Source organism: Thermobia domestica, chromosome 2 (genome assembly GCF_964235325.1).
Source record: "Thermobia domestica chromosome 2, izTheDome1.hap1.1, whole genome shotgun sequence".
Classification (NCBI taxonomy): Eukaryota; Metazoa; Arthropoda; class Insecta; order Zygentoma; family Lepismatidae; genus Thermobia; species Thermobia domestica.
This window is the reverse complement of record NC_137455.1, coordinates 383,419,164-383,441,588: the sequence shown is the minus strand read 5'-3', so window position 1 is coordinate 383,441,588 and position 22,425 is coordinate 383,419,164. Positions and strand designations below refer to the sequence as shown.

At 36.3% G+C, this 22,425-nt stretch overlaps 2 long non-coding RNA genes across 2 annotated transcripts in view; both read left to right on the top strand.

Annotated features, from left to right (window-relative positions):
* Nucleotides 1-22,425, top strand: part of LOC145678883 (uncharacterized) — a 329,384-nt gene that overhangs the window by 258,561 nt on the left and 48,398 nt on the right. The gene's annotated exons all lie outside the window — the stretch shown is intronic.
* LOC145679904 (uncharacterized) lies at nt 8,129-21,050 on the top strand. Its single transcript, XR_014130609.1, has 3 exons — nt 8,129-8,224; nt 16,122-16,260; nt 20,948-21,050. It is a non-coding gene; the product is annotated as an uncharacterized LOC145679904 (long non-coding RNA).

The following is a 22,425-nucleotide window of genomic DNA, read 5'->3' as shown; positions in this document are numbered from 1 at the left end:
AAAACAAAATTATTTTTGTTGAGAAAGTGTACAAATGTACACTCATGTCCAAAATTATTGCCGCACATCTATAATTGTCTTCTTGTAAGAATACAATTTGATAATGATTTTGCAAATATTTTTAATACTAATACTATGTGTATAATCGGGAAATGAATATTTGTGGTACATTTCATAGAAAAAGAATTATAAATACGAAAATTAGAATGAGTTAATCAAAATGTTGCTAAATGGATAAGAAAGTTTTATTTTCGTTTTATTGTTTTTATTTACTGCTATTTTGACATGAAATTTGCCACATACATGTCTTTGCCAATCATGCACGTACTAACATTATAAGAAATACCGGGCGAATTCGTTATCAAATTATATTCCCATAACAACATATTTAGACATGCGACAATAATTTTGGACATGAGTGTACGTTGAGTTACGAAGTTTTTGTAGGGATCCGGACTGGATGGATCCCCGGACACGGAAACGGTGGACCCCCATAGGAGCACCCCTGACCTAAATAAATTCAAGAATGTAAAAATTACTCTATGAACCGGCCTTGCCTTTCCTACTGAGAAGCTTAAGTTTTTCATTTCCTTTTTTCTCTCATGCCGTTCCGTTAAGTAACCATAATTTATTATTAAACATAATACGTCATTTGTTATTACATGCTTGTTTTCTATTACATTAAACGAGGAGAATAATGACAAAATAAAACTAACTTTATTACAATACGTTAATAATAATAATTAATGCCATAAAAACAGCATAATAGACAATATAAGCAACTGTATGTAAGGGGGAAAGAAGTGACCACACATACATATATGTAATTCTGTTTTGTATTCTTCGTTTTTCATGGCAGACGAGAAACTTCTGCAATTTTTGTCTGCATTGTAATTCATCAAGCAGAAGTCTCGTGCATGTAGTCCCACATCCGGCCAGCGAGAGAAAAATACCAACAATGGAAGTGTGTTATCAGTATAATAGAATGTTACAGCTGTACATAACATTACTTCTAATTGAATTACACGTAAAAAGGGATTTTATAGTATTCTGCTACAACCTGTTGGTGAGAATGTTTACCATTTCTGTACCCAATAATAAAAAAGTCTTACGAGATGGATCGAGTTCCGTCACAGTTGTAGACAGTTTGTAAAGGTATCGTTTAAAAGATTTTTCTTCTTCATCTTTTTTAAAATAGGGAAGTAATTAGAATTACCAGCGTTTGATTCTTGTCAATTTTATTTAACAGCTCAACTCAGCTTTGCAAATAAAGCTTACACACTCAATTGACTTCGGTCTCACTACAAGTAGTGCTAAATCGACCTCACTAAAACTCACTCTTATCCCATCTCTGTGAAACTCACGTTGACAGGGCCAGACCGATTCGACCTACTCTCCCAATTGGACCCTGCTGCTAAAAGGGCCCCTCGCTAAAGTGTAATATACTCGCGGGTTGTCAAGTACAAACAATGCATTACAAGTTGGCTGGGACTCTAAGCCCGATCAAAATTGAGGACCGTTTGAACAAAACTCAATAAACACCGTTCTTTTTTCAAAATGCATTTTTTTAAACTGATTCCAGTACTTTTATATGAGCCTCACACAATGGCTAACAGAAAATACGATGAAACTAAATATTTGCCGTTATAAGAGGCGCTTTAATATAGCAAATTTGAACAAAACTCAACATTTCCACTTTTCAAGATTCTACAATTATCTCCATTTTTCAAGATTATTTCCCAATACGTGGGCATAGCTTTTCGCCTCTGACAGGGTTTCTGACCTTATTGAAAAAAGAACTAAGAAAACACGGAACGATCACTCTGCCCTTAGAATATTATGGCATTTTGTGAAAGTTTGGGAAGATTAAAGTTTGGGGGAAGACTGATATAGTTACGATATGAAATCAATCTCCAAAAATTTAGTAAAAGCCAAATTGCCTTTAAAGATATCTGAGGCAAGAGTATGAGAAGACCTGAGACCAGAGCACAATGCCTTTTTCAAAATACTTACGGTACTTTGCTTCACCGATAGACGTTGAGCTACTTAAACGTCGAAAGAGAAGTGCTTGAATAAATGTTTTAAACACTTCAACTTTCATCAGTGAATCATATAAGCAAAATAAAGCTTATGACATGAAGAAGTTAATGTCTTATTTTGACAATAATTCAGAGGAAAGTAATGAGTTCTATTCAAAACTTGTACACTCATCTCCAACATGATTGTCGCATAATTTGATAATGATTTTGCAGGGTACTTTTAATACTGATACTATGTGTATAATCGGGAAATGCATATTTGCGGTAAATTTCATAGGAAAAGAATTATAAATACGAAAATTACAATTAGTAAAACAAAATGTTGCTAAATGGTCAAGAAAGTTTTATTTTCGTTTTATTGTTCTAATTTACAACTCTTTTGACATGATATTTGCCACATACATGTCTTTGCCGATTATACACATACTAACATTATAAGAAAGAATATTATTAAAAAAATCACCAAAATAATAGTGTTGCCAGAATAACAATTCCCCCAAAATCTAAGTTAAGGCAAGAGACTAAACGAACGAACTCAATTGCATTTGATTACGTATCATATTGTTTTTGGAATTCTGTGAACTACTTTTTAAATAACATTATTATTTAATTTTAATAATTATATGTTAAAACTATTTTGTTTATTACAAACTAAATACAACGAGTACTTATAAAGCAGTTCATAGAATTCCAAGACAACACGATACGTAATGAAATGCAGTTGAGTTCGTTCCTCTAGCCGCTGCCTTAACTTAGATATTGAGGGAATTGTTATTCTGGCAACACTGTAATTTATATGGATGGCAACACTGAAATTTCTTCAGGTTGATATTTTCTGTTGTAGAATAACACTATCTACAGTGTGACTAACGCTAGTGCTATTGTACTAGATCTAGTACCTTTTATATTTTAGTGTTCTAGTAGGTACTTTCACCAACAAATCTAGTACTTTTCTCCTCTTCTTTTCTCGTAAGTACATTTGAGAGAGAAAAATGAATCTCATGAAAATTTGACAATGTACGAAAACTTATCTGTTCTTGGTAACTTTTTTTGTGTTGTTTTTCAACAGTGGTATTTACAAGAGCGGAAGACAGGACATAGGTGCCGTCTGGTCGTCTCCTCCAACTATAATATTGTAATAATAAATGTCCATAGTAAACAATATTACATATTTGGTGATCCGTTTAAACAATAGGCTCAGTGGCGTATTTAGGGGGGGCTTCCGGACTTAAGCCCCCCGAAATCTTAATTGCTATAGTAAAGTATATGAAATATCTTGCAGAATTTCCACATTTCCAGGCAAAGCCCCCTTCGAAAGTTAGCAAAGCCCTCCCCGAAAAAAATCGTAAATACTCCACTGAGTAGGCTATTTTCTCAATAAGCCCATTTTATGATATTTCTTGTTTTTCCCGACATCCTCTATATTTATCTTGCTTGTGTCACTTTAGTGGTTTTAGAGTGAGTTCTAATACGACAACTAAGCAGTGATTCCGCCAGGATTTTTAGTTTCAGAGTGTAAAGTCAAAATTGGGAGGGTGTAAGTGGCTTGTCCGGTTTTGTCGAATTTTGACTGTAAAAAAATTTAAAGTTGGAGGTTCTTTTAAGAATGTGAGGGGTCACTCCCCCACCCACAGAGGAGGGAGAGCTGCCGAAAACATACTAAAAAGATATTAATATCGTAAAATGTCATTAATAGGGTGAAACAGGAGCAGATAAAAGTTTAGTACTTTTCCCCCAGATCTAGTACTTTTTTCTGCTTAGGTTAGTACGAAATATTTTTGCTGAGTGGTTACACTCAGGGATGTATGCAGGGGGTGGATCCTGGGAGTCCGGACTCCTCCCCCAAAATTTCGACTTTTGTGTAAATTTAGCCTAATTTTAGGGGCAAGTTTAAGAATTTTAATATAAAAACCCTCATATTGAGTTTGGGCCCCTCCCGAAATAAATTCCTGTGTACGCTACTGGTTACACTGATTATCTATGATTGTGGTAAGTTGCATTTCATTGTCTCTTTTCACTTATGAATAAACAAACAAAAGAAAATCGGTAAATTTTGAAGCCTATTGTTTTTAGTAAGTAAGGCTCTTAAACACCTAAATATATGTAAAAACTAGAAATAATTAACCATTCCAATACTTTAATATATTTTTTATTGTAGGAACAGCACTGTTTGTTGTAATTACTTCAGCTGCAGCCACTTCCAGATCTATTGCTGCGACTCACACTTCAAAGCGTATATATCTATTTCTGGTTACTAATTACACCGTGAGAAATCAATCTTCACGAATTACAAACTGAGCTTAGACTTTCAGTTACAGGCACATTGCGAGATTTCCTTTATTTTAAAGGCTCTGTATAAAAATGTACAATAATAATAGTTTCCTAAGTTCAAATAATAACAATAGTAGCCAACTTGATCAACAAATATGAAAATATTGTTATTTTAAAGTTCCGATAGAGCCACATCGGGACGCGGGACATTTTCCCCTAAACCGGGACAGGTAGCAATCATTAGCACAGTAGCGTCGAAGTTCGTCTTTGCTAATAAGTGTCTAATAGATTGTTTTTAAGTATTGCTTCTTCTCGGGATATTCTCTATGGCTTTTCAAATACGTAGTTAAATCTTTCGGACATCCTGCCGTGGGCTTATGTAAGTCTGTGTATGATAAGAATTTATTTTTGTGGCGATGAACTTTCGAGTTCGTTGATACATTAGTTAGTTTTACTCTGACGTTTTCGAATTAGAAAAGTTGGTGAGATTTGTCGTTGCAGGTAGAATAGGATGACAAGATTGTTTCATGTAAACTTACACACAACGTAATATTATTTTGCGTGAGATACCGTACCGTTATCACAAGTCACCTAGTGGCTTTCCGTTTTCAGCTGTTTAGAAACGCCAAAATAAATGCCGATTTTCAAAATGGCTCGAAATCGAAAGCAGATAAGTGAGTTGTGATAACGGTTTCTTATGTAAAATAATATTGGCTAGCGAGCTCTTGTTCCATATTTCGATTATCTTTTATCTATTTGAAGATATCACATAATTACTGTAAAATTAGCGGTATTTTAATTTCGCCGGGATGAAGACTCTTAAGAAAATTTCTCTCTACTGACACAAAATCTTCCCTTTTCTTATCAAATTTTCCCTAGTTTTTTGAGTGTCTAATTCTTATGACAGAAGTTATATAGATAAGATTAATTTAGCTATATTGAAGGAAGTTGCAAACACATTTGTTTATTATTCATTTTTGGTTTTTGCTTTTTTTTATTTTTCCTTCACATTTTTTCAAAAAAAAAAAAAAACACACACACACACACAAAGACACCAAGCTAACAATCGGTACAAATTATGCTGCTTTGAACAGACATACACACACACACATGCAAGCTATTGCTTGTATTGGTATATTTCTGAAGAACAAAGAAAAACTTAAGCATTTATATTGGTCAACCAGTCAGCGCAAAAATTTCCCTGATTTTTCGCGTCGTAGAGAAAAAATCCCTTTCTCCTTTTGCACTTTTCCCTTTTGGCTAAATTTACCAAATTTTCCCTAGATTAGGGAATTTTCCCTCAAACTACGAATCCTGATGTGGACCCCTTACAAAATTTCCCTCGATTGTCAAAATTTTCCCTTTTCTTGCAAAATTTTCCCTTTTCTTACAAAATTTTCCCTAGTTTGTTGAGTGTCCAATTCCTGACAGAAGTTATGTGATAACATTAATTTAACTATATTACGAATCACATTTGTTTTATTCATTTGTTCTTTGGCTTCTATTTTATTTTTTCACTTTTTTGCAAAGAAAAAAAATACACACAGATACACCCTGTCAAGAATGGGTATAAATTAAGTTATTTTGAAAAGACACACACACACTATTCCTATTGTATTAGTTCATTGTATTGTATTGTAAAAGTTTAAACATTTGTATTCGTTAACTAGTATGTGCGAGAATTTCTCTAGATTTTCGTTTTATCGACGAAACTTTTTTAAAAAAAGTTTTTTTTTTCCTAAAGTTACATACGAAATTTCCCTACATTAGGGAAATTTCCCCTCAAACTACGAACACTGGTAAAATTGGACCTGTTATTATTTTGGCGCCTGGGTCGAAAGTAAGTCTCTGGAGCCCTGCTGTTTACTAATGTATCCAGAAGCAGTACGGGAGTTTTAACAACAATTAAGTGAACAATAGAGTTGTTTTATTTTTTTAAAATAATGTCATATGTTACACTGAGAAAAAGAATTGTATGTGGCGTACTTAAAAAGATAGGTTAAATGCGTAATTCCTGTAGTTTTTGGACATAACGTACAGTAGACGTATAACTGAAAACGCATGTTTTATAATACTTTCTGTATAAGTGTTCCATCTATACCTACTTTCCGTATGAAACAATGTAGGCGGTCAGGATCTCATATACAAATGGACGTATATAACATATAGCCGACGAAAGTAACATAAGTATATGTATGTGATATACGGAAAACTGTTACATGTCAGACATTCTGGAATGGCATGATGTAACATCTAAGGGCAGTGCCTATGTAGCATATGGATAACGTCTGCTCCGTACACTGAGAAAAATCCATTATCCGGACAGCGGTATATTGTACAAATACAAGGATTCGTTATGTTTACTAAGGAAATCTGTACGGAGCGTACTTTATCCATATGCTACACAGCTACTGCCTTTAACGCGCTTGGATGTTATATCATGTCGCTGCAGGCTGTCTGACATCTAACAATCTTCCGTATTTTATATACGTATACGTATGTTAAATACTTCAGCTATATGTTATATACGTCCATCTGTTTGTGAGGTCCTGACCGCCTATAGACACCTCTTTCTTGCACCATAGATGACGTCATGAAATAACTGTCGCATGCTTGCGAGCTGGTTTATAAACGAGGTTGTTTACAAACGGAAAAGAAGAGCGGAAGGAAAGAAAACCTGGGTAAGTGCAATAGTAAATTATCACTTTAGTTAAATATTCCATTTAATTATATATTCCTTTAGTATAACTTGCTTTAATATAGTACTAAACAAGTAATGTGATTTATGACTACAATTCTTACTATTGTAACTCGTTAATGGTTGAGGAGAAAGAAATGGGTTAATCTGAATTTTGAGAAATCTTTGAATATTAATGTTTTGTAACTTTTTACATTTCAAGGTACGCAAAATGAATGTTATGTGTTTATTCTTTCCTTTTTATATGTGACGGTTTATTACTTGATGGAGATTTACTACAGGACTGTTTAACATAATTGCTAAGAAACCGTTTTCAGCGCGAACATTTTCTTGTGTAGTGAATATTTAGGATTTAGATTTCTGGGCTTTCGGCATCAATGACCTTGTTAGCCCGTCACATGTGAGTTATGACGTCCCTCGGTGAGCACACTATCCGGGGAAAGGGAAGGAAGCAAATGGCCTGGGACCTATATGTTGGGTACCACCCGGCATTTGCCTGGTATGAAATGAGGAAAACCCAAGAAAGCCTCATTCAGGATGTCTGGACTTAAAAGCTTTTGATACTTTTTCGACCGAGTGCCCCTACCGGAATCGAACCTGGGTCCGCTCGTACCGAAGGCGAGAGCGTTACAACTACGCTACGCGGAGCCACTTGTGTCTAGGAAACCTATTTTTACTAGGATATTTGCAACAAAATTTATTTCCTTTCTTTCTTTATTTTTCTTTTTCTTTTTGTTTTTTAACAATAAAACAAAACATATTTTACAGCCTCACTGAAATTTAAAAACAGCAGTCAGGGAGAGCTCACGTTTAAGACTCTTTTTGTTTTGTTTTGTTTTGTTTTGTTTTGTTTTGCTTGTTATGTTCTCTAGTTAACTAATGTTTGAGTTCCTGAGAATTACATTATTATTATTATTGTTTCATAATTTTCGAACCAAAAATTAGATGTTTTTCTTTTTTTCCTTGTGTTGACGTCATTGTGGCAAGTTGGGGTGTTTTATCGTACCTTGGCATTAATTTGGTTACTAGCACATAGTTTCAAGGTCATAAGTTGTAGGCCGCTTGAAACAGCTATTACACAGTTATTTGAAGAGTTTCAGGCAGGCGGAGTGTCGGGCGTTTGACTTGCAGCTTTCGTTACAGCGTCTAAATTGCAGTATTGGATTGCGTCCAGCTTCTATGGCTGGTAAAAAAGTTATATCGCTTTCGTAATATGGTAAGAAATACAATGTAACAGTTAGGTATAGTATATATGACTAGTTTAATTAGTCGGAAATTACTCTGTTTCCTTGTCTTATTCTTTCGATTATGTTTAAGTACTGTGTCTTCATAGTATTGTTTCACTATTTCTAGAAGGAATTAAGTATTAATGAAGTAAAGAATAAGCAGAAGCCCACTTTGACGTTTACTATTTCTCATACTTCATTGAGAATGTTTTGATCCCCAATTGCGCAAACTTCTAGTATGTGTGTGTGTTTCTTTTTGTTGTTGTTGTTGCTTACACTGCTATAGATATGAGCTCCTTCATGGCTAAGCGGTTAGCGTACGCGCCTTTGGTGTGGGAGACCCGCGTTCGATTCCTGGCGGGAGTGGTTCGGAGTCCATGTTAATCAGTAAGTCCACGTCTCATACAGCCTCGTTGCAGAAAAGGATATTAAAATCAACTCAGCACTGCTTTACAGATGGAGTTGTTTGATTCAGGGTTCGAATGATGCTTTTTACGGGAAGCAGGCACGTAGCCAAGGGGTGGGTCCAGACCCCCCCCTTCGGATCCAGAAATGAAAAATATTAAGGAAAGATGAAACAGAAAGAAACAGATGAATCAGCCTCAAAAATATAAAGCTACAATAAGCGTTTTGATTACTCTTTCTTACGAGGAGCTTTGTGTGGAGGAAACGGGAGGGGGGGGGGCGGATCAAGTTGAAATTGGATATTATTGTAACGGAACATTCCGAATTCCATCTAACTCCATGTTAACCGTATGCAGCGGCGCAAATCTGTCTTCAACATTGGGAGGGACGGGTAAGACAGTTCTCATAATTTTTTTTAAGGATGTTCAAATTATGAAGTTGAAAAACAATGCTGCGGAGGATCAGGGGAGCAGAGTTGTCTTCAAAATTGTGAGGCGGGCAGATTTAAGGCTTATTCTGGGGTGGGGACATCAATTTCATCTTACTTTCCTTTGTGGCAATCGGACACAAATCATCACATTTCTCTCCAAAAAACGCATTTCAAATCGGATTATTGAGGGGAAAGTCCCCCCCAGTTCTAAGATTGGAGGGGACATGTCTTCATCCCCACGGGATTTGCGCCAGTAACCCTATGGACTACAAATGACGATCGATAAACCGGTTCTTTCAGATAGCCTGTCAGAACTTAAGCAATGCCCAGAATTACCAATAATATGAACCATTTTGAATTTCGCGGCAACACTAATCCATTTTATAGGATGTCTTTACTCCCGAAAGAGATCTCGTTACTATCCTTGACGGCATTGAACTAAGATAAGAGAAATAGAAAGAAGACGAGAAGAACCGAGTTCGAATGACGTCGGAAGACTATGTCTTTGTCAATACTTTTTTCTATTCTTTTACGCAAGATTTCTTCATAATTCTTTAATTAAAATACTTACTAACATATCCTCATTTTATTGTCCTAACAAATCAATATGGATATGTTGTCAGTAAAATAGTTTAGATTGATCGAACCCCTGGTGTGATAACCACAGTATTTCGTCACGGACCTCCCGTATTGCGAAATCGTGGCTACGTGCCTGCGGGGAGGGGGCGACTTTTCAGATATACAATCCAAGCATTTTATTTCTCAGTGATGCAAGATATAATATATATATATATAGTATATAATATGTAAAATATGAAATGAGGGAAATATTTTCCCGGCAAGGGAGAAATTCTTTGGCGAGTTGGGGAAATTACTTGACGAGAGGGAAAATCTTCATCTTCCCGTTGATTCAAATCTTGGTCGAAGATCATGCGAGTAGGATTCCATATTATGCTGTAGGTGTAGGTCGTACACAGTCTTGGCGCTGAATAGGATGCTAAGCTTCAAGCCAACCACACGTCTGTAATAACCTATTGCGATTGAATGGTAATGTAACGTAATGTACGATATGTGCATTTTCTAGATGCCATAAAATTATAATATTAGTTAAACATTCCACGATTATGTACTTCAGATTAAAGGAGTTTGATGATTAATTGAAGTGAATAATCGAGGCAGTGATTCTCAATCTTCTTGACTTACGATACACTTTACTAAACCCCAGTGACATCGATATATTTGTTTAGATTTTGGATTGCTTTCCAACAAGTCGAGCCGCGCCAAAGCTGTGTAGGCTTACTAAGTTAAGTGAACTAATCCTAATCTAAATCCATTGTTTTCGGGGGCGCAGAAATGGACAGTGACACTTCCGATACTATTTAAATAAAAATTCAGCCAAGCAACTTGGGGAGGGAAAGAGGGGAGACGGATCTTACAAATGATCGAAAATAACCGATATGAGAGAGCGTTTCGTAATAGTAAAAAAAGTGACTGACTAACGTAACATACATGTATTACTGGTTTTCTTATTTTCACCCAACGAAGCAGGTAATTAACGCTAGTACTAGGTATGTGTAGACTAAATGAGGTGATTTGTTTCGTGACCCTTCGAACAATGTACGAAGCGGATGCAAACAGTTAATACATGGAGTTAGCTTACCTAAATTTAGATTTCGCTTTCCGAAATCTTAATGGATGTATTAAGTGATTTCGTTACTTACACTCTCCATCTCTAAATACAAAAATTCAAAACACATTTTCGATTCCAAACTATGACTCTGCTAGACAAAGAAAGCATAGGCCAGTGTATGTTTTACTTCATTTTCATATACGTGCTCGTAGGTTTTCTCGGGGACTTGTTTTCCTCCCACTTTCTCATTCCACCAAATATTCCATAACCATTAACTTGCTTTAATCACCGTCTCCCTTAGCCTAACAGCATAATCGTGGGACATTAAACTCAAAGACTTTATTTTTATTTTCAGGTAATTACTTTTCTCTCCCTTATTTATTTTTAATTTAATTTCTCTTTCAATTTCCCTCTTTTAGGAACATGAACATAATTTGCAATTCTTTCTCATTATAATAACACTATTAAAAGTCCCATATGCAGCTCACCACGTTGGAACCCAGCGGAAACAGATGAACAACGAATATTGTCGAAAATATGTATTGCTTACAGCGGCGTAGTGAGCATTACAAGATTGGGAGGGGGATGAAACTTGAAATTGCCAAGTCTTGATTTTTATCTTAAAAAAATGTCAAGTCTTGATAAAAAAAAATTGCCAAGTGTTTCGAAAATCTTACAAACCCTATGAAAAACTATTACAGCAACCTTATTTTCATATTCGTTCCATTCCACGCCCCGTCTGAGACACGAATAAGATCAGCCCTTGTTCCGCTCTCGAGTCCAATTTAACATCTAACCTCAGGATCATTATCATCACCCACGAAGCACAACTATTAATTTGATAACTCATGGCTATGTTAGGTAACCTCCGCCAGCTAATCTTCACGAGAACCTTTAAAGTTACAATCAGTTGTAGAAATGCATTTAAAAACGTAGAATAAGGTAGGTTATATTTACTGTTTGTGATGTAGAAGTGCCTAATTTACATATGAAACATTCAATTGAGTTGTTCAGTGAGAGACCAGGCTAACTTACATCCAGGTCAAGATTGATATTTTGACGGAACAGCATACTAATGTCATTAATTGACCTTTGCCTCAACCACTTGTCTGTGTGGCTTGTCCTGAGACAGGTGCGGATCCAGGGAGGGTCTATCTCCCCCAAGAAGAGGAAACTTTGTGTATTTTAATATAAAATAAAACCCACCCAGAGTTGAATCTCTTAAAAGTAGCTCTATCTTGTAAGTAGTGGCATTACAACCCACCGCCCCCCAGTAGTCCATCCTGGATCCACCCCTGTTGTATACTAAGCCAAACTATGAATATCAGTCGTATCCTTTGTAACGTGCTGTTTTCATTTGTTTCCTTTTCTTTCAGAAAGTTAAAATTGTCAGTTAGCCTAGTCTCTCGCTAAACTGTCAATTGTGACAAAAACACACCAATAATTGTTGATGCCAACTAAAACATACATATCCAAAGCCTACAAAATATATCACATTATTTAAGTTTTTTTCTTTCTTTCTTTTTTTTTTTTTTTTTTTTTTCAAAATTGCTTGCAATGTTTTTCTTCGTGCCAAGCATCCGAATGTCATCTTGAATTCTGACCTTCTCATTTCACTACAATTCTTTGAAGTGTAAGACTGCGCAGCTTTTTTCCCCCCTCTCTCTCGCTCTCTTCAGTCCTTCAATCTCCCCCACTTTGATTTCATGATTTCGCACTCTGATGAAAAGTATTAAACACCAAAATGGAAAAGTACTAATATATAACCTCTCTTTTAGTAGCCCCTCCAACCACACGCCCGGGGCACGTGCCTTGCTTGCTCGCCCATAGCTTTGTGAGCTATATAAGTAAAATACAATGCGCGCGCATATGTAAACTTGGTGCCAGCTTTGATTCTCACTGAGAGAGTATACATATAATGTTGGTTCGAATTCCATCAAAACCATAGGCTCATTTTTGTGTAACCTTGTTACTGAAGAAGACAGTAGACTTCAACAAATATTCCTGTCGGGCCTCGATGGCTCAGTGGTAGAGCGTTCACCTCTGGTGTTTGGGGTCTTTGGTTTGATCCCAGCTCGCGCCAAGTAAACTTTGTGGTGGACAAACACCGTGTGAGTGGGTTTTCTCGGGGTTCTCCCGTTTCCTTCCACTTTCTTCATTCCACCATTTCATTCATTATATAATCATCAGCGTCTCCTTTAGCCTAGCCGGTATACCCGTCATTATTGATACAACTATTATATACAGGATGCATCAGAAGTCCCTTGTCATCCTTTCTGAAAACTACAGGGATGTAGTTACATTGACTGCGAGATAAGAGATACACATTAGGCCCAGAGGGATACTTTCGGATTACATCACGCGGACGGTCGCCATCTTAGATTCGAAATTGTAATACGGACGATAAGTGGGTAGTGTGATACATGGCCATGCACTAAAATGTTCTGAGGATGTCAAATATGCAATCAGATATCATGTAACTTATTCTGGTGAAATGTTATTGGCAGTGAACCAAGTGAGACTATATGTAGTGGTATGTCATACCCTTCTGTTTCCCCCCCCCCCAGTGATAGAGACATACCGTTTCTGGTTTTTTAGTGATCAAGATATACCTTCACGGAAGAATAAATGCTAAATACCATTAATAAATCCATTTTTTATACGTATTGACGAATAGCTTTGCACATAAAAAGATTTTATTTCTTATGTAGATTCTAAGTTGACAATACTGACATTTTTACCTTTTTCTACCTTTTGTTTGTAAAATGAGGTGTTTTCAAAGAAGTTCATCTAGTTTATATTTTGATGTGCCGTGTTGAATTGTTTCTTTCGTATGTATGTATGTGTCGTCTTGTCTGAATTCTTATAAGCGTCGTGTTTTGAGCATGGGCGGATTTAGGGGATTGCTGTGGGGGCAGATCTTACGGGAGTTTGAAATACCCCTCATTCGAGTGTGTAGTCCAGGAGTTTTCCCGCTGGAAATTGTTAATATTAAAAGTCGGTTTTTGAGCACTTTCGTGTATAATTCTCTGATACAAGGTAAGGGCTATTTTTATTTATTTTTTTCCAGAAAGTTGTTCACGATGGATGGATCAGTCTCTCCGTTTTTTTCTCTGTAACTAAAAGAAGCTTTCCAGTGGTTTTCAGACATTATGTAAATAGAAATGCAATCTTGTAGGCTTCACACCTCACTGCATTTGAACATTTAGATAGCCGATATGTCGAGTCAAAATCGTAATAAAACACACCGCCTCTGATTTTTCCCACTTCGAACACATTTCCCTGTTATAGTCAGGGGTAAAAGCGAGGGGGAACGCGGGGGACGCAGTTCCCCACCTCGAAAAATATGTAGGGCGTCCCCCAGATCCTAAAATGGTACACTGGGCAGAGATAGGCAGGAGGAACGGCGTGGAGTGATGCCGCTACCTACCGTCTCCCCACCTTTTCAGGTCCACTTTTACCCCTGGTTATAGTATATGTTCCACATGTTCCTACTGAGCAATAAACATTTGCAGAAGCTTCTTCCAATTGCTGTGGACACAAAGTAGGATATAGGGTCAAATTTGTGCACAGACGATGGCGATACTTTGTTCTAGATGATAAAAATTATGAATATTTACTGCACAAACCATAGCCTTAACTTTTCCACTTAGCTAGAAATTGAACAGCGTTAGGTCCGGTGATCGAGCAGCCATTCAACTGCCTCTCGTCGATCAACCCATGTTCTAGAGAATTGTTCAAGTAGTGACGCAATACGAATCCATAATGAAGAAAGCGCCATGGTGTTGAAAAAACTGCGAGAATGTACCATCCTCGGGCATCGCAGCTCGCAATATCTATCCCTGTACGAGCGTGAGGTATTATTCCGCAGTTAATTTTATGGAATGAAAAAGTGACTGATTAGACGTATTCCTCATTTGTCTACCAACAACATAATTAATTTTCTTTGCGCTGGTCATGTTGGAGGGGTCTTGCACGCGGGGTTGTCAGGTGACCAATTGTGCATGTTCTGCCTATTAACCTTCCCATTTACGTAGAGGTCAGCTTCATCTGAAAAGAGTATTTGCATAAAAATGTTAACCATAATTACTCACTGCACTTGGCGATCAACATCGTTCTCGTGGAGATGTTGCTTCATTTGCACCTTGTGCGGATGCACTTATACACGCGCAGACCCTATGACTCAACCCACATTGCATTAATAAATGACGTGTGCTCCTCTGGGGCCACATCGAGAAAGAAGTCAGCACTGCCGTAGGCGCTGCTTCATCTGTAGCTCTCTACGATCGTCCGCTACGACGTATGTCCACGAATGTGCCCGTCTCCTCAAATTTAGTTAATTACTGTGACACTGCAACATGTAACACAGTCACATTGTGGATGATTCTGTTTGCAATCGGTAACCACTGTACAGGCACTCCTCCCGCTCCACAGTTTGAATATTTCGATGCATTCCTCACGTGCTAACGGTATGGTTCTACATCTAGAAGAAAGAGGTAAATACAACGTTCAATTGGCAATAACTTTTCACCAAATTAAGCTCCATGGAATCTGATTGCATATTTGACATACTGAGAAAATTCTAGCCCGTGGCCATATATATATCACATTACCCACCAGTTTATAACAAACAAATTTAATCCAAAATGGCGGCCGTCTGTGAGAGTATTTCCAAACGGCCTAATGTGTATCACCCATCTCACATTCAATTAAACTACACCCGTGTAGAATTTAGAAAGGAACTTCGTATGATGTATACAGGGTGTTTCGAAAGTCCTCTGACGTTACAACAAAACGTAAGAGGAAAAACCATTTCTAAATATGTTGTTTTCAATCTAAAGTGAACACTTTTTAAATCGGAGGGGCCGTTTGGGCTGTACTCTTTATGCGCCCAATGTGGAATGAAAATGCAATGTTACATTTACCTGGACCCACAACATATGTGAATGAAGTTACTGTTTGAAATGGGGGCTAGCCATCGACATGTTAGCGTAAAAATCAGTAACTTCATTCACTTATGTTGTGGGTCCAGGTAAATGGCAACGTTGCATTTTCATTTAACATTGGACGCATAAAGAGTGTACAGCCAAACGGCTCATCCGATTTTGAAAATTCCTTCAACTTACATTGGAAACATCATATTTGTAGACGGTTTCCCAATTACATTTTGTTGTAACTCTGATAATAATCGAGTTACTTTATGTCAGGGGACTTTTGAGACACCCTATATATCTTATGGAATATATGTTTGATGTCCCTATAACTGTAGTATAATTTAGTTTGTTTAAATTTACAAGTTATTACAAGTAGATTCTGACTTACATGCGTAAGAGTTTGTATGTAACTAACTAATGAATTCTATTTCATGAAATTTACATTGAAATATTTAACACAAAATCTTTTATATTCATGCTTAACTTAGTGACTTTGCTTTGGACTGCAACTGATTATTGTACCCCATTATTGCTTGAGAAGAAAACCGATGTCCGAATCTTCATTTGGAGAAACCAAAGAACTATTGGAATGCTGAGGATTGCAATCATTAATTTCTACACTTCAAGGTGCGTAAATTATATCTAGGTATATTCTGTGTTTATTGTTATAATTACTATTACTATTACTATTATTGGGTTTAGAATCAATCAAGTACTTCATGATCTTTTAGAGGGATCAAGATGGCTGCCAGATGGATAAATATTTGAGCGTCAGGCCCTTATTTCTTTTCAATTTTATATTTAATCAATGTCTATTCCCCCCCCCTCATTATTCCACCAAATCTATTCCAAGATCATCAATTTTCAATACTCATTTGTGACTGTCAGCATACATAGCATAACCGTAGGAAGTAAAACAAAGATTTATTTTTATTTTTCGTTTTCATGTATTTTCTCCATAGCTGTGAAAAATAACGCCTTCAACATCATAAATTTGTATGCTACTTGCCTGCTTTCGAGCACAATAATCAACTATTTGGACATTACGAAGCAAAGCAGGTCTACATTGTAGTTAGCATAGTTAAGGATGTGACATAATGATATTGGTGTTGCGATGTTCAGCCTAAACAGTGTAAGTAAATAAATCTGTAACAATTGTATTGGTGTTTAGCTTACATGTTCTCCAGACGGGCCATTTTTTTTAACATCTTCTTACTTCTACTCTATATAAGGGGTCGCGGTGGCTCAGTGGTGGAGCGTTCACCTCTGGTGCTTGGGGTCCTGGGTTCGATCCCAGTCCCCGCCAAGTGAACTTTGTGGTGGACAAACACCGTGTGCGTGGGTTTTCTCGGGGTTGTCCCGTTTCCTCCCACTTTCTTCATTCCACCATTTCATTCATTACTCATCATCACCGTCTCCTTTAGCCTAACCGGCATAATCGTGGGACGTAAAACTCAAAGATTTCATTTCATTTCTACTCTATATGAAGTATATTCTGAGGTTGTGTTTTTGGGGACGTGGTAGCTCAGTGATGGAGCGTTCACCTCTCCTGCATGGAGTTCCTGGATCGATCCCAGCACGTGCCAAATGGGCTTTGTGTTGGACAAACACTGTGTGTGGTTTTCTCGGGGTTTTCCCGTTTTCTCTCACAGTTTTCATTCTACTATTTCATTCATTCTCATGATTATAGTCTCCTTTAGCATACCCGGCAAAAGCGTGGAACGTAAAACTCAAAGATTTCATTTCATATAAACTTTGGTGCAAAAATAGATGAAGATATTTTGCACCACATACAAAAAAGTATGTTCAACATACTAACATAATGTTTGTTTGCAATGTTTTCTCTCCTGTATTTATACATTTCACTTTTTACACAAAACTGCATGTGTAACGAATTTTTGTTACGAAATTCGAGACGAGACATAGCTCTTCCAATAGAAACAGATACAGTTTTCGAGACGAGACAACTTTCGCGACACCTTTGCGAGAGGTGACAGTCTCAAATCATTTCTCGTGCGTACCCCTAACCCATATCGTGCGTTATCAAAAAGCATGTTAATGAGAAATAACAACATGTAAATACAATATAGGTAGTTAAAAACATTTTTGTTTTCATTCTTCAGTAATGCATTATTATTAACCTCAGTATTTTATAGTCCATTCTTAATCTTAAGGTGATATATAATTAAGTTTTGAATTCGGTTAACTTATTTTGTTTCTCAAATTGTATTAAAAATGTATGTACAAACATGTTTATTTTCATTCTTGAGTGCTTAAAGTCACTATAGTTATTAAACATAGTAATTAATATTGTACTCTTAACGTTAAAATAATATACAATTAACTTTTGAATTCAGTTAACATTTTTCTTACTGAAATTGCTTTAAAAAGTATGTAAAAACTTTTTTATTTTCTTTCTTGAGTACCAAAAGTGATGCACAGTTATTAAGATTAGTACTTTATACTCTATTCTTAATTTTAAACTGATAAACAGTGCGTTTCTGAATAAATTATGTCAAGTTATTTGAGTGACGAACACTGGTACAAAACCCTAACTACCACTGGAACATTTCGATTTTGAGATGACTACTACCGGTGCAATACAAGGGATTTTAAAATATTGTTTTCCCTTCAACGGCTATTCGATTTTGAATTCTGACTACATGGTCATATAGGAAGGATCAGTGTCTCTTTCCAACTATGGTACAGCTCCGACCGATTCACGGTGCTCACAGAAGAGACAAAAGAGTATGTTTTCAACCTTAAAGTAACGACTACTGGTGTTCTTGCCCTGGTATGCAAAAGTAAGTGGGTACCCCAATGGGGTAGAGGGGTACTATGCGGTACCTAATTTCTGCATTTTAGATATATGGAAATACATGTGTCTAAAATGTAAAGAACTGATATTTGTTTACCGAAAACTGCAACTCGGTAAGCCTTACGGATACCGAGATATGGGAAAATAAAGAGCGACACGATATGTATGTGGGGCTTGCATACTTGAAGGTACAATTTGGAAAATGAATTCAAATATGACTAACGGCTATCAAGATATTGTCAAATAAAGAGAGGACCAATACAGGTATGGGATTTTCGTATTAGATGATAAAATTTCCGAAACCGGTCATGGAAAGTTAATAAACACCAGTAGCAATTCCATCTTCAAGTAATTAGATATTTCCATGGGGTGTTAGAACATCTTACAGTCTACCAAGATTAAATTTTAAAAGCTTTTGAAAATATAACTTGACATTTGTAAAGAGTATTAGAAATATGTATTTACCTAAAACTTGCAGCTAGTACATCTAACATATAGGGAAACACCGTGAAATAAAAGAGTATGAGATGTTGAAACTTCGGAAAAATTATTGGTCCCAACAAAATTAAATAAGATGGTATTTCTATGGGTTAGGTAAGTACCTCAGTACAATTTCGATGGAAAGATTAGTTCTAGGTTTTCTTCAGGCAGTTCCAAAGGTTCATCGAGCTGTGTAAAAGAGTAAAAATTCCCTGTGAATATCTAATATAGCAACCAAAATATAACGAGTCATTTATTTTATGACGTAAAAATAGAGATCTTTAAGGATTTGTACTTCTGGGTCTTTGCTATAAGAAAGAAATTCAAAAACCTACTGTATATACCTTAATATGCAATTAAATCAGTGAGGACACAGTAACTTAGTGGTGGGGTGTGTACCTAGTATGTTTTGCAGAAACTACACTGGAGTATTCTCTTAATTCCCAGAGATACGATCACACTTAACTGCCCATTTAATTTTAAAATGAAATTAAGGGAAGTGAATGCTGATGATAGAATTGATGGAGTGTAAAGGTGGGAGGAAACGGGAGTACCCCGAGAATACCCACGAATAAAATGTCGACTACAAACTGACTTGGACACGGATCAAACCAGGGACCCAATACACCAAAGGTACGCACTCTACCACTAAGCCACCGTGCCTCCACCCATTTAATTGTCTATTAAGGTGTATACGGTAGTTTTCTGAAATTTCTTCTTTTTACAGCAAAGACTCAACAGTACAAATCCATGTGGGTCTCCATTTTTACGACGTCGTAAAATACATAATTACTTATATCTCGGTTGCTATATTAGATATTGACAAAGAATTTTCATTCTTTTTGTACGCTAGGAATTATCACGCTTGGATTTACCCGAAGAAAACTTCGAGCTGAATTAATCTTTCGATCGGAATTGCCCTGACGAGTGTGAGGTACTCACTTAACCCATATAAGTACCATCTTATTTAACTTTTATTAAGATCAAAAGTTGTTTTATGAAATTTCAAGATCTAATACTCTTTTATTTCACGGTGTCTCTCTAGCTGTAAGATGTACTGGCTGGAAGTTTTGGGTAACTCTATTCTCTTTTCTAATACTCTTTACAAATGTCAAATTATATTTTTCAAAGCTTTTAAAACTTAATATTTTTAGACCCATGGTGTTCTAAAACCCCATGGAAATACCCAGTTACTTTAGGATGAAATTGCTACTGGTGCTTATTCAGATTTCATGATCGGTTTCGGAAATTTCACCACCTAACACGAAAACCCCATAACTGTGTGGGTCCTCCCTTTATTTGACAATATCTTGATAGCCATTAGTCATATTTTCATTAATTTTCTAAACTACTGTCAAGTATGGAAGCCCCACATACCTATGGTGTTCCTATTTATTTCACCATATTTCGGTAACTGTTAAACATACCGACTTGCGGTTTCGGTAAACACAAACCTGTAACGTTCTTTATAAGTTTATTAAGATATATTTTAGAATGTTTAGAAATGGGAGGTCTGCGAATGCCATAGTACCCGAAAACCCCCATAAGGACGTGTGTGTAGTGTATTGAATTGAAACTACTTTTGAAGTTGTTGTTAGCCCTCAGGTAATTACGTTTTCGAAACTGCACAATCTAGTACGCAAAACTCACACTTCTATGGTGTTGTCCTTTATTTTCCCATACCTCGGTATCCATAAGGCTTACCGAGTTGCGGTTTTCTGTACTAAACAGATATCAGTTCTTTACATTTTAGAGACATATATTTCCACATATCTAAAAATGCAGACATATTAGGTACCCCATGGTACCTCGAACGCCAGTGGGTACCCACTTACTTTTGCATAGTAATACATTTCGAGTTGTTCAGCATCAACAAACACTTTTTTTAATTCATCATTTTTCTACCAGAAACCCAAAAGTCCATACCTGACCGAACAGATTTTGTCCATTTAACCTAAAAAAATGTTAAATATTTTAAAATGTAACATTTTAAATATTTTTGGATTTTTGTTTCAGGTATTTCATGTATCAAAACAAAACCAGGATTCTGCATGAAAGACAGCGAAAAGAAGCAGTGTAATTTGTGGCTAAAAGCACGTCCTTTCTGAAGACAGACCCAATTGTATTTACATTCTTTTGTACAAATATGTAACCTTAATAAATATACTGCTCCGCAAATTATTTCTTTCTTCCATAAATTAGAATAAATGTATGTCTGTTTAAAGAAAATGTTTGTTAGCGTAAAGTCTTTTCAACTCTTTTTCTCTGTAAATAAGAACATTATACCTTGCAACATTTTTTTTATCATTGTGCAATTCCGATTGGATAAAGTAAATCTGCACGAAGCACTATTATTTCAGTCATACATTAATAACTAATGTATTGTTCTGTGAATAAGACAATGGTATAGTGAATATGTTTTAACATAAAATCTGTAACTCAGCTTTTCAGTAGTCAACTTTATTGAGAATCCGAAGAAAGAAAGAAAAAATGTTGGACTTAACGAATTTCAAAATTATTTTTATTCGAATTCTGGACTAATCCAAATTATCCAGATAAATCATTTATGTTGCTCTCTACAGATGTATCCTTTCTCCAAATCGTATGAAAAGGAGACTTCATACATCGTTATATTTTGTATGTACTGTGTTTCGTATTTATTTAATCACTTTGTACCTTTCTCTAGTGTTGACAAGGCCGCAAGTGTCAATCGAATAATTTAGTGTTTCACTCATGTAACCTTGTGACTAACGTACGTCCTGTCGGTATATATATGTTACTGGATTCGGTTAGCGACAAACAATTTTTAGTGTTAAACAAATACAAAAATCTACACGCAATGAGATACGATGATCTTTGCCTCATAGACAATACCAAGCAACTAACGGTACTGAGTGTGGTTGAGTTTACTAGTGGTATTATCTGGCTAAAATCAATGTTCCGAGAGCTATACTTCTTTTTGTGCTCTGAATGCAAACTTTGATATAACCGTTTTAAATTATTGTACATCTATCTATCTATATAGCTATATCTATATCTATCTATCTATCTATCTATCTATCTATCTATATATGTATACAATTGTAAACTAGAAACTTCCGAGTAATTCTGAGAATCATCGCTCTTTCTTTAAATAATGTATGAGACTATTACACTGCTCGTTACTTAAAATGTTGAACTAAGAAGGATACATCCAGGAAAGTCCAAATTTGCAGAATGTGTAGAGCAGGGAAGGATAAATATGTTTGGTCGATGGCTGCACAGCTTCTCATACCTGTGAACTCCGCCAGCTACAGTTGATGAGCTGTGGCATTGGATCGTAAGACGCATGGCTTACCATACCAGAAGAGAACATCCTCTCGATGTCTCGCTGTGTTACAGTCGTTCTGGTTGTCAATGTTGAGTCAGTTCTGCTCTGCTATCACCATTTTGTCACACAGCGAATACAGCGGTAAGTTTAACCCTTAACGTAGCAAGCCTAAGTCGTCAAAGTT